The sequence below is a fragment of the Physeter macrocephalus genome, chromosome 7 (genome assembly GCF_002837175.3).
Source record: "Physeter macrocephalus isolate SW-GA chromosome 7, ASM283717v5, whole genome shotgun sequence".
In the NCBI taxonomy this organism is placed as follows: Eukaryota; Metazoa; Chordata; class Mammalia; order Artiodactyla; family Physeteridae; genus Physeter; species Physeter macrocephalus.
Window position 1 is genome coordinate 53,854,479 of NC_041220.1, and position 14,337 is coordinate 53,868,815.

The 14,337-nt window shown below is 38.4% G+C and overlaps 1 protein-coding gene and 1 pseudogene across 7 annotated transcripts in view; both read left to right on the top strand.

Annotated features, from left to right (window-relative positions):
- TEC (tec protein tyrosine kinase) overlaps nt 1-14,337 on the top strand; it is a 154,118-nt gene that overhangs the window by 19,903 nt on the left and 119,878 nt on the right. The window lies entirely within an intron of this gene.
- LOC102986044 (60S ribosomal protein L9-like) lies at nt 2,209-2,784 on the top strand (annotated as a pseudogene).

Genomic DNA, 14,337 nt, shown 5'->3' on the forward strand with positions numbered 1-14,337 from the left:
GCCTGTGCCCCGCAACGGGAGAGGCCACAACAGCGAGAGGCCCGCGTACCGCAAAAAAAAAAAAAAAAAAAAAAAGATAACTCTTAGATTTTTAGCTGGGCAGATGGTGAGACCATTTACTCAGATAGCAAAGACTAGGTAAAGAACAAATTTTAGAGGACTATCTAGCACTGTTTTAGCCATGTTATGTTTGAGATACTTGTTAGATAGTCAAATAAAGGTGTCAGGTTTGCAGTTGAATATATAAATCTGAGGTTCTTGGGGACAGGGCTAAAGATGTAGATTTCAGGGTTATCAACCTATAGATGGTATTTCAAGCCATCCAACTGGATGAGGCAGCCCCTGAGGAGGAGGTATAGATGAATAAGCAAAGCAAGCCCAGGATAGAGCCCTGGTGCACACCAGTGTTTAGAAGTAAAGCAGAAAAATAGAAGCCAGCAAAGGAGACTGAGAAGGTGCAGACTCTAAGATTGGAGAAAAATCCAGGAAACTTTGGTGTCCCAGAGAACCAAGAGAATCTAACCATTTCAAGGAGAGAATGGTCAGCTGTGTTTAACACTGTTGGGAGAGACAAGAACTGGGAAGTGACCATTGGGTCTGGCAACAAGGCTGTTCTTGGTGACTGACAAATGCAGTCTTAGTAGAATGATGGAGACAGAAGCCCAACTGGAGCAGTTTGAGGAAAAAGCACATGAATTGAGAAGCAGGGACAGCAGCCCTAATCCTGTCTTTCAAGAGCTTTTGCTGAAAAGGGACTCAGAAGTGATATGGTAGCTGGAGGTGAACGTGGGTCATGGCAAAGATTTATGTTTGGGAACGTAAGTGATGCTGCTGTACCAAAGGGGATGATCTAGTAGAGAAGGAACAGGTGCACTGAAGAGGGGGAAACTGTAGGCCAGAGATGTTTGAAATGGCAAGAGAGGATGGGATTGAGAATTTAGAATAAACTTAGTCAGTGTGTTACCTTCTTCAGGGGTACTTGGGTGCTGTGTTTTATTTCTCATTTTGGAATGAAGAGGCATATTTACCACTGGAACAGTTTCAGCCATCTCCAGGGTAGGGAAGAATATGAGTTCTGTTGTGACACTGGGCAGACTGAATGCCACTGTATTGGGCTCATTCAGCTTCTGTTGTAGAGGAGAGACCTCTTTGGAACTACTCTATCTCTGTTGGTGGTGTTCACTTTTTCTTATAATGATAGAAAAGCTGATAAATTCAGTTTCTTAGATTTTGATATGGGTAGCAAGTTTGGCAGGTCCTGGGCAGAGCTAAGAAGGGAATGTGAATGAATGTGCCACTTCCTCGTCCAGGTTCCTATACCAGTATGACTTGATGTTTTGATCAATTCAGTAGATCCTAGATCAGGCACGTGTTCTGGAATTCCAGCTGAGAGGTAGAAGTTTTGCCTTTTATGCTTTTTAAGCCACTGTTACTTCAACTTGAAAGTATAATGTAAAGCAACTATATTTAATAAATGGTAATTTTAAATGTATTTTGTTTAAGTTCAAGTGTACATTTGGTGGTATTGAAGCAACTATTTTCATCAGCCTTCCTGGGGTCTGTGCTTTGTGTGTGGTGGGTGAGGGTGACGGTGTGAAGAAATGCAGTACCCTGTCTTAGAGTGTCTTTACAGCCTTGGAAGATTTTTTGTTCGCTTGCTTTGAATCTGCTTTGCTCTTTCACTCGTTTAAATTATTGGTGTCTACTCATCCAATTCATATTGTGAGTTGAGAACCACATCTGTCGTCACTCTGCCTTTTACAGCTTTCTGATTTGGTGGAAATAATACTGAAAAGGACATCTGCTAGGGTCTTAGTAATTCTTATATATAGCAGTCTGAGGACTGTTAATTCAAAGTTAGCAGAACTATCATGAAGTCAAGAAGCAAGATGTAAATCAGATGAAGTCAGGATCTCAAAATGTAAATGTTTCTAGTGTGAAGCTGTAGATCTTTGGAACTGTTGCTGTTTTTTGTTACATTAGGTCTTTCAGGAGGGTATATCTGAAAATACTTAGCCTATCAGAAAGGTGGTGCCTATTAGCCTTCAAACATTTTTACAACAAATATATTGATTATTTTATCATTAATGTAATATTTACATTTCTGTCACATATTGGAGAGTAAGTCTTAAACTGAATTTCATTCAACTTTTGTTGAAAATGAGCTTGAAATAGTGTTTAACACTCTCTGCCGCATCTAATGTGAGAATGAAGACCATTCTCAGCAATCAGACTGTTGACATTCCATAAAATGTCATTACTTTGAAGGGATGCACAGTTATTGTGAAGGGCCCTAGAGGCACCCTGTGGAGGGACTTCAATCACATTAGTGTAGAACTCAGTCTCCTTGGAAAGAAAAAGAAGAGGCTCCAGGTTGACAAATGGTGGGGAAATAGAATGGAACTGGCGACTGTTCGCATGACGCGTAGTCATGTACAGAACATGATCAAGGGTGTTACACTGGGCTTCTGTTACTAGATGAGGTCTGTGCTCGCTCACTTCCCCATCAATGTTGTTATTCAGGAGAATGGTTCTCTTGTTGAAATCCAAAATTTTTTGGGTGAAAAATACATCTGCAGGGTTTGGATGAGGCCCGGCGTTGCTTGCTCAGTATCTCAAGCCCAGAAAGATGAGTTGATTATTGAAGGAAATGACATTGAACTTGTGTCAAATTCAGCTGCTTCGATTCAGCAAGCCACAACAGTTAAAAACAAGAATATCAGAAAATTTTTGGATGGTATCTATGTTTCTGAAAAAGGAACAGTCCAGTAGGCTGATGAATAAGATCTGAGTGGTCAGGCTATAGAAACAGCAAGATGACAAATGATTTTCGGACTCGTTTGTGATATTTTAAAGATGCAATAAAAGCTCTTTTGATTTGGGAAAAAAAAAAAGAAGATAGTGTTTAACAGATGTAGCCCAAGGATCATTCCTATTTACCTAATTCTGTACTGTACTCCTGTTTCTTGAGTTAACAAGAAAACCTGTCTAGCTCAGCCCAGAGAGAAATGCTTTTATCAGGCTTTATTTACTAAGCTGTTATCAAGTGTTAATATAAGAAATAGCCAGGTGAGGAATGTTTTTATGATTTCTGCCCAAATTTCTGTTGAAGATGTATCATGTAATATTTTTCATTGTCCTTTATGATCCTATAAACTAGTTTGTCCTTAGAATTTAATGACAGGGAAAGTTTTTCTTTTGATCAACTGGTGTGTATCTTATGATAAAAAATTATTATCCTGTGAAGCATTATGTTATCCTTTGTTCCCTGGATTTTGAGAAGCTCCAAATTTAATGCTCTGATTATCAGTGTGTAGTAGCATTGTAGCATCTGTGCGTTCAACGTAGGGGAATTAAACTATGAGTTAACAAAGAAAAGAGAGAAAGAAACAACATTTTTTTAAAAGCTTGGACCACTTTTAAAAAATTTAATTATTGTTTTATTTTGTGGTATAGTTGATTTACAATGTTGTGTTAGTTTCAGTTGTACAGCAGAGTGATTCAGTTACACACATATATATATATCCATTCTTTTCATATTATTTTCCCATATAGGTTATTACAGAATATTGAGTAGAGTTCCCTGTGCTATACAGTAGGTCCTTGTTGATTATCTGTTTTATATATAGTAGTGTGCATATGTTAATCCCAACCTCCTAATTTATCCACCCCCCTCCACCTTTCCCCTTGGTAACCATAAGTTTGTTTTCAAAGTCTGTGAGTCTGTTTCTGTTTCATAGATAAGTTCATTTGTATCATATTTTAGATTCTGCATATAAGTGATATCATATGGTATTTGTCTTTCTTTTTCTGACTTACTTCACTTAGTATGATAATCTCTATGTCCATCCATGTTGCTGGAAATGGCATTATTTCATTCTTTTTTTAATGGCTGAATACTATTCCATTGTATATATGTACCACATCTTCTGTTTTTTAAAATAAATTTATTCATTTAATTAATTTATTTATTTTTGGCTGCATTGGGTCTTTGTTGCTGTGTGCGGGCTTTCTCTAGTTGTGGCGAGCGGGGGCTACTCTTCCTTGCGGTGCGCGGTCTTCTCATTGCGGTGGCTTCTCTTGTTGCGGAGCATGGCCCTAGGCGCGTGGGCTTCAGTAGTTGTGACACGCGGGCTCAGAAGTTGTGGCTCACAGGCTCTAGAGCGCAGGCTTAGTAGTTGAGGCGCACGGGCTCAGTTGCTCTGCAACATGTGGGATCTTCCCAGACCAGGGCTCGAACCCATGTCCCCTGCATTGGCAGGTGGATTCTTAATCACTGTGCCACCAGGGAAGTCCCTGTACCACATCTTCTTTATCCAATCCTCGTCAATGGACATTTAGGTTGCTTCTGTGTCTTGGCTATTGTAAATAGTGCTGCAGTGAGCATTGGGGTGTATGTGTCTTTTCGAATTACGATTTCTCCAGATATATGCCCAGGAGTGGAATTGCTGAATCATATGGTAGCTCTATTTTTAGAGAAACAACAATTTAAAGAGTGTCCGTGCTTCTATTCACCATTTTACTCTGGGAGCATATGCCCCAGAGGGTGTGTGCATTGGGAGATGCAGGAACCTCCCGCTCCCTTGTCTTAGTCTGCCGAGGTTTTTCCATGAGCATCTCCTAGTACTGAGTGTGATTTTAGTGGTTAAAGATAAGTTTTTCACACAAACTGTCCCTTGAGTCCAAACCAACTATTGATACTTTGTCTGATACTAAATCAAATAACCAAAATTCTGTTTTTCTCTCTGCTAGATTGTTAGATTGTTTGCAAAAAGTCCTCCATAATTCCTTTCCCCGTACGTACTCCACCTTGAAGAATCATCTCCAATTCTGAATCTGGGCTTGGCCATGTGACTTGCTTTGGCCAATGAGATAATAGCAAAGGTAAATCATTCGGAGATGTGAAATGTGTTGTGTATTGGGGCTTGGTCTCTCTTACTGCTCTTGGAACCTTGAGAACTACATGTATAAATCCAGGTTGTCCTGTTGAAGAGACCACATGGAAGGGAAGTGAGGTGTCCTGGCTGATAGCCTGCAAGTGCTTGAAATGTGAGTGAGGCCGTCCTAGACATGCAGGCCCGAATTGCCCACCCAACAGAATCAGGAGCAATAATACATTTTTATTGTTTTTATGCTAGTAGTTATGGAGTGGGGTTTTTTGGTGGTGGTCATTCTCATCAAAAGCTAACTAATATAACTTCCAGTGCTAGTGGACATTTTTGCTGATGTTATGTTGGACTTATCCAGGGATAGTATGGCCATGTCTTCTGAGGAATGTTCGAGGCTAATTTTTTTTTTTTTTTTTTTCTTCTGTACGCGGGCCTCTCACTGCTGTGGCCTCTCCCGTTGCGGGGCACAGGCTCCGGACACACAGGCTCAGCGGCCATGGCTCACGGGACCAGCCGCTCCGCGGCATGTGGGATCTTCCCGGACCGGGGCACGAACCCGTGTCCCCTGCATCGGCAGGCGGACTCTCAACTACTGCGCCACCAGGGAAGCCCCAAGTCTAATTTTGATTATATTCAGTTTCTGCTGTACATGCTGATGTGAGAACCAACCTCCACATAAGCTTTGGTTCCACTCTGTTTTATTCCTTCCTTTTGGTTTCTAATTTCTTCTTTAACTTTTAATTTCTCATCTGTATATTGTTTACATGTTGTACCTGTATTTTCTCTTAAATGTATTTTATTGAGAATAAATTCAGGTAACATAAAAACCACTATTTGAACCATTTTAAAGAGCACAATACTGTGGTTTTTAGTATCAATATATTTACAATGTTGTATAACCACCACCACTATCTAATTCCAGAAGATTTATATCACTCAAAAAAGAACCCTATACTCTCTCCCCTGCCCCCCCATTCTTCCTTCATCCCATCCAAACAGTAATCTACTTTTTTTCGCTATTGATTTGTCTATTCTGGACATTTCATATAAATGGAATCAATACAACATGTGGCCTTTTGTGCCTGGCTTCTTTTCCTTAGTATAATGTTTTCAAAGTTCAGTCATGTTGTACTATGTATCAGTACTTCATTCTTTTTTATGGTGGAATAACATTCCATTGTATGTATATATGTATATATATATATATAGAGAGAGAGAGAGAGAGAGAGAATCAATCAATCAATCAATCAATCTATATATATCTATCACCATTCATCAGTGTATGAGCATTTGGATCGTTTCCACTTTTTGGCTCTTATGACTAATACCACAATGAGCATTAGTATACAAGCTTTTGTGTGAATATATGTTTTCAGTTCTCTTGGGTATATACTTAAGAGTGGAAATGCTGGGTCATAGCTTAACTCTATGTTTAACTTTTGAGGAACTGCTGAAATGTTTTTCACAGTGGCTGCACCACTTTACACTAGTAGTATTTGAGGGTTCCAGTCTTTCCATATTCTTGTCAATCCTTATTTTCCTTTTTTTTTTTTTTTTTTGATTATAGCCATTCTAGTGTGTGTGTGTAGTAGGATCTCATTGCGCTTTTCATTTATATTTTTCTAATAACTAGTGATGCTGAGCATCTTTTCATATGTTTATTAGCTTTTTGTACATCTTTGGAGAAATACCTATTTAAGTCCATTACCTGTTAAAATTTTGTTGTTGTTCAGTTGTAAGTGTTCTTTATATATTCTGGATACTAGACTCTTACTGGGTATATCATTTGCAAATATTTTCTCCCATTCTGTGGGCTGTCTTTCCACTTCCTTGGTAGTGTCCTTAGACATACAGAAGTTTTTAAGTTGAAGTCCAGTTTATCTATTTTTCTTTTGTTGCTTGTGCTCTTGGTGTCATGTTTAAGAAACCATTATCTAATCTAAAATTATGAAAATTTACAGCTACGTTTCCTTCTGAGAGTTTTTTGATTTGAGTTCTTACATTAAGTCTTTGATCCATTTAGAAATCATTTTTGTTTGTGGTTTGAAGTAGGGGTCTAAATTCATTCATATCTAGTTGTCCCAGCACCATTTATTGAAAAGACTACTCTTTCCTCATGGAATGGTCTTGGCATGCTCATCAAAAATCAGTTGACCATAGATATATGGGTTTCTTTCTGGACTCCCAATTCTATATCGTTGATCTGTGTCTCTATCTTTATGTAATACCACACTGTGTGGATTACTGTAATATTGTAGTAAGTTTTGAAATTGGGAATGTGAGTCCTCCAACTTATTTTTTTTTCCAAGATTAACTTGGCTATTCAGCATTACTGTATGAGTTTTAGGATCAGCTTGTCCATTTGTACAAAAAAAGAAAAAAAAGGCAGTTGGAATTTTGATAGAGTTGCATTGAATCTGTAGAGCCATTTGGAAACTTTGTCATTTTAGCAATATTAGGAATTTCAATCCATGAACATGGATGAATTTCCCTTTATTTAGGTCTTCTTTAATTTCTTTCAACAACATTTTTTGGTTTTCAGTGCATAAGTCTCACACATCCTTGGTTAAATTTTTTTCATGTATTTTTTTTAAATTGAAGTGTAGTTGATTTACAATGTTGTGTTAATTTCTGCTGTACAGCAGAGTGATTCAGTTATACATATATATATTCTTTTTCATATTCTTTTCCATTACGTTTTATTACAGGATACTGGCTGTAGTTCCCTGTGCCATACAGTAGAACTTTGTTGTTTATCCATTCGATATGTAATAGTTTGCATCTGCTAATCCCAAACTCCCAATCCATCTCCCCCACTCCCCTCCCCCTTGACAACCACAAGTCTGTTCTCTATGTCTGTGAGTCTGTTTCTGTTTCATAGATAAGTTCATTTGTGTCATATTTTAGATTCCACATATAAGTGATATCATATGGTATTATGATCATCTCTAGGTCCATCCATGTTGCCGCAAATGGCATTATTTCATTCTTTGTTTAATAGCTGAGTACTATTCCATTGTATATATGTACCACATCTTCTTTATCCATTCATCTGTTGATGGACATTTAGGTTGTTTCCGTGTCTTAGCTACGATAAATAGTGCTGCTATTGTTCATGTATTTTTATTGTAAGGTGTCTCAATTTCTCACTGGATGTACACAAGGTATAAATTATAAATCAATAAAAATAAAATTTTTAATGTAGCTTGTCAGCTATCTAATGTAGCCAGACTTTTACTATAGAACCCTGGGAGTAAGGACACTAGATTTCTAGTCTCAAAGGTATTATTATTGTTGTTGTTGTTATATTGGTTACATTCTCTTTGCTTTTATTTATTTATTTATAAAGTGGTACTTGCTACGGGACTTTTGCACATTTTAATTTCTTAGTGATTAATAGTAACACTACGAAAAATAAGTTAAAATGATAACACTAGGAGGAAGCACTTACATGACTCTTAAGTGCCACGTACTCTTCTGAGTGCTTTATGTGTACGAACTCATTTAATGAAATGAAATACTGAGTAGGGGTGCAGTTTTTTTTGGTTTTAAAAATAAATTTATTTACTTATTTTTGGCTGCGTTGGGTCTTCGTTGCTGTGTGCGGGCTTTCTCTGGTTGCAGCCAGCAGGGGCTACTCTTCATTGCAGTGCGCGGGCTTCTCATTGCGGTGGCTTCTCTTGTTGCAGAGCATGGGGTCTAGGCACACGGGCTCAGTAGTTGTGACTCGCAGGCTCTAGAGCGCAGGCTCAGTAGTTGTGGTGCACGGGCTTAGTTGCTCTGCAGCATGTGGGACCTTCCCGGACCAGGGCTCGAACCCGTATCCTCTGTGTTGGTAGGCGGATTCTTCTCAACTGCTGTGCCACCAGGGAAGTCCGGGGGTGCAGTTTTAAAAGTTAAAGGACTGTGTGATTGTGTGTTTGTGTGTGTGAAACCTTACCTTCTGAATGACATTGAAAAAAGGACTGTGTGATTGTGTGTTTGTGTGTGTGAAACCTTACCTTCTGAATGACATTGAAAAAAAAACAACCCATAATTTTAGCCTAGAGTTCTTAAAAAATTGCTATGGTGAGTAGTTAGTTTTTAAAAATTAAGATAACAGTATTAATGAACAAAGAGAGAGAGGTAGTATTTGTCAACTCAGCTTTTTTGGACTCTGATATTTATATTATCAGTAGAGAGGTTTGGACCTAGTGATTTCTAATTATTGGAGTGCCCAGCTCTCATTTTCTGTAATCAGATAACCTGAATATGAATAACCTGGGTACACTGCTGTCCTCTGTGTGGCATTTGAGAAGGATGTTGCAGGGGCGGGCTCTTTAAGACATTAGCGAGAAACCCCACTGGAGTGTAAGCTCCAAGAAGGCAGGTCCTGTGTTTTCCCTTGCACTGTTGTATCTCTGTCACAGCGCTTGGTATACAGTAGATTTTAAACAAACCTTATTTGGTTGAAAAATGAATGAACAAACAAACACAAGGCTGGAAAGGAATCATTTTGGATTTCGATTTCTTTTTGATAGTGGAAATAGCATTCTCTCCTTTGAGAGTATGTGTGCGTATTTGGATGAGAATGAGGGAGAGGAAGGATTACTGAAGTAGAATATATTTAAATGAATAGAAGCTGTTTTTACTGTTTGTTTTTCTTCAAACTCACCTTGCATTTCATGAGGCTGAGCCCTAGCTCCACTGTCTTCCTTGGGTGACAACTAACTCAGCCTTTACCCACTCAGACATCATCTTCTCTGATTATCTTTCCACCTCCTACCTCTGGGCAGAGCCGAAGCTTGTATCCATCTGTGGTGTAGCACTTATCACGTGGTTAATGACATCATTAGCTTCTGTCATATATGTCCTTTCTCCTAGGCTGTGGACACCTTACTGGATGTGTCTTATGCTTTATTTTGTGTCCCAGAACCTGATAACATATCTGGCACTTAGCAGATGCTCAGTTAACAGTTGTTGACTGTGTAGATGTGTATCAGTTCAGAACAAAGGTATGGCAAAACCAACTGACTGTGCTTTCCTGTTTGCTGTTTTTAAGAAACTTTACGTGCATTTTTCTGATTTACACCTCATGATACTCCTTTAAGGTTGGTATCATTATCCTCATTTTATAGGTAAGGAAATAGTCTCAGAGGAGTTAAGTAACTTGCATGAAGTTATACAGCTAATAAATGGCAGAGCTAAGATTTAGAGCCAGGTCAGTCAGACTCAAAAGTTCAGGTTCCTGTAGGCAAAATATTCTCTGACATAAATCGTAGAAATGTTTTCTTAGGTTGTTCTCCCAAGGCAATAGAAATAAAAGCAAAAATAAACAAATGGGACCTAATCAAACTTATAAGCTTTTGCACAGCAAAAGAAACTGTAAACAAAATGAAAAGACAACCTATGGACTGGGAGAAAATATTTGCAAACAATGTGACCAACAAGGGTTTAATTTCCAAAATATGCAAACAGCTTATACAATTCAGTAACAAAAACCAAACAATCCAATCAAAAAATGGGCAGAAGACCTAGACATTTCTCCAGAGAAGACATTCAGATGGCCCATAGGCACATGAAAATATGCTCAATATCACTAATTATCAGGGAAATGCAGATCAAAACTACAATGAGGTATTACCTCACACTGTTCATAATGGCCATCATTAAAAAGTCCACAAACGATAAGTGCTGGAGAGGGTGTAGAGAAAAGGGAACCCTCCTACACTGTTGGTGGGAATGTAAATTGGTGAAGCCACTATGGAAAAACGGCATGGAGGTTTCTTAAAAAACTAAAAATAGAGTTACCATATGATGCAGCAATCCCACTCCTGGGCATGTATCCGAAAAGATACATGCACCCCGCTGTTCATAGCAGCAGTATTCACAATAGCCAAGACATGGAAGCAACCTAAATGTCCATTGACAGATGAATGGATAAAGAAGATGTGGTACATATATACAATGGAATATTACTCAGCCATAAAAAAGAATGAAATAATGTCATTTGCAGCAACATGATAGACCTAGAGATTATCATAGTAAGTGAAATAAGTCAGACAGAAAAAGACAAATATCATATGATATGACTTATATGTGGAATCTAAAATATGATACAAATGATCTTATTTATAAAACAAAAACAGACTCACAGACATAGAAGACAAGCTTATGGTTACCAAAGGGGAAAGAGGGTGGAGGAGGGATAAATTAGGAGTTTGGGATTAGCAGATACAAACTACTATGTATAAAATAGATAAGCAACAAGATCTTACTGTATCGTACAGGGAACTATATTCAATATCTTTTTTTTTTTTTTTTTTTTTTTGTGGTGCGTGGGCCTCTCACTGCTGTGGCCTCTCCTGTTGCGGAGCACAGGCTCCAGACGCACAGGCTCAGCGGCCATGGCTCACGGTCCCAGCCGCTCCACGGCATGTGGGATTCTCCTGGACCGGGGCATGAACCCATGTCCCCTGCATCGGCAGGCGGACTCTCAACCACTGCGCCACCAGGGAAGCCCTTCAATATCTTGTAATAACCTATAATGGAAAAGAATATGAAAAAGAATCTGTATATGTATATGTATAACTGAATCACTTTCTTCTACACCTGAAACTAACACAATATTGTAAATCAACTATACTTCAATTAAAAAAAAAAAGTTCAGGTTCCTTCTACTAAATCATGCTGCTTAGCCAGAAGTTCTAACGTAAGCAGTTGGTGAAATAAGGTAACGGAGGGTGACATAGGGAAAGGAATCTTTAGTATAATGTTTAAAGAACCATTGTTTATGTCTTTTGCAGCTCTGTCAGGGAACATATTAAAATTTCGAGAGTTAACATGTCAAAAGGTGTAGGCCTGCCTTCTAGATGGTTGAATTTTCTGTGTTTAATACTGTAATAATATAGGGAACAGGTGGGTTTCTAAAATGTTGAGCTACATAGAATTTTAGGGCTAAAGACTACGTTAGAGCTCATCAGCTTCAGTGCATTAATCTTAGAGATGACATCATAGGGTCTCAGAGTTTGTGAGTTTTGCTTTCCGTTGCATTGTCAGCTAAGGGCAGAGAAGGTTCTTCTATACCATGAGGCTCACTTTTACTTGTTAACAAGAGATTCGGAATAGTGGCGGACAAAGACCTGTCACATTGAAGAGATAGCACAGGAGAGCTTGGAGGAAACACCGTCAGTTCTCAACATGAGAGATGTGTGGGACTCTGGGTTGAGTAAACTCTGAGCTGCCAGCCCTGTCAGAAAAAAGAACCTCGTGCACAGGGCAGAATTAATCCTCAGGAACATTTCAGAGGAGAAAAAGATCCTGTTAGTTTTTTGTTGATTTATGGTTCAAAGACAAAGACCATGCTGATTTGAAATGCAGATGGATGTACTTTTGAAAAAGATTTTTCCTGCAGGTCTGTCCAGTGACAATAAGAGAAACTAAATATGGTGAGAGGGCTGAAGTAGATGCTTCTGTTACCTTTGAGGTTTGGCTTCTGAAGTAAATACCATTGAGACTTAAATAAAGGGAAATCATTAAGCCATCTAATACTTATTGCATACGTATTGTGTTTCAGGCAGTGTACCAGTTGCTAGATCATGCCAAATATTATACTTTCTTTTGCTTGGTTTGTGTTAAGACAGAGTATTCAGAGGGGGAAGAATACTTGGAAATATGCTTTTGAGAAATTGCTGTGGAACAGAATGGATATTTATATGTCTGTATAACATGTATACACACACATAGATATTAACTAATTTATTTTGTGTGGCTATCTAAATATCAGTATTCTTATTTACATAAAGTTGATTTTTTACAATTTCACACAGCACTGGAAAAAATTGGGCATCTATTTTATAGAATATAATTTTTCAAATGGAATTTTTCAGACACACTGAAATATGCAATCATCTGTTGGCAAAACATGATATTAAGATTTAATGCTTGGGGGACTTCTCTGGTGGCGCAGTGGTTGAGAATCTGCCTGCCAATGCGGGGGACACGGGTTCGAGCCCTGGTCTGGGAAGATCCCACATGCCGCGGGGCAACTAAGCCCATGCGCCACAACTACTGAGCCTGCGCTGTAGAGCCCGCGAGCCACAACTACTGAGTCCGCTTGCCAAAACTACTGAAGCCTGTGCGCCTAGAGCCTGTGCTCTCTGCAACAAGAGAAACCACTGCAATGAGAAGCCTGCACACCGCAGCGAAGAGTAGCCCCCGCTCTCTGCGACTAGAGAAAGCCTGTGCACAGCAACAAAGACCCAATGCAGCCAAAAATGAATAAATAAATGAATAAATTTAAAAAAAAGATTTAATGCTTGGATATCACCCTCAAAGGAGAACTGTCTAGAGTCAAAATCTTTGTATGGTTAGGGGATGCTTATGTGTGGGAAACATTTGTTTTGGAGAAGGTAGTTGAAAGTAATAGGATGATGGTGAAATGAAAGTTCTGTAAAATACTAGATTTGAATTCAAGCTGTTGACAAATTCTGGAAGTTTCATGAAACCATTTCTCAATTCTTGAACACCCAGAATGGCCTTGTTTCTTTCCAAAGATTTGTACCATGTGTATCGAATAAACGTTTTTCCCCATGCAAATGTATTTTTAATTCTATAATTGAATCCATATTGGCACATTATTCTAGTTAAAATTTATTTTAATTTTAGCCATGTACTTGGAATGCATTTCGTATGTAAAGCGAAGAATATATGTAGTTAAAAGAGTCATTCTTCCATAACTAAGGCTACTGCTTTTCTGTTTAACTTCTTTTCTATACTAACAAAATATGCAAAATTAAAACTCATAGTGGAGAGCCAGTATAAAACTTCTGAACATACAGATGGCCAAAAAACACATTTGTCAACAGCTTGAATTGCAAAGATGCTCAACATCACTAAATATTAGAGAAGTGCAAATCAAAACTACAATGAGGTATCACCTCACACCAATCAGAATGGCCATCATGAAAAAATCTACAAACAATAAATACTGGAGAGGGTGTGGAGAAAAGGGAACCCTCATGCATTGTTGGTGGGAATGTAAATTGATGCAGCCACCGAAGAGAACAGTATGGAGAGTCCTTAAAAAACTAAAAATAGAACTACCGTATGACCCAGCAATCCCACCACTGGGCATATACCCTGAGAAAACCATAATTCAAAAAGATACATGCACCCCAATGTTCATTGCAGCACTATTTACAATAGGCAGGACATGGAAGCAACGTAAATGTCCATTAACAGAGGAATGGATAAAGATGTGGTACATATATACAATGGAATATTACTCAGCCATAAAAAGGAATGAAATTGGGTCATTTGTAGAGACATGCATGGACCTAGAGTCTGCCATACAGAGTGAAGTAAGTCAGAAAGAGAAAAACGAATATCATATATTAACTCATATATGTGGAATCTGAAAAAATTGGTATAGACGATCTTATTTACAAAGCAGAAATAGAGACACAGA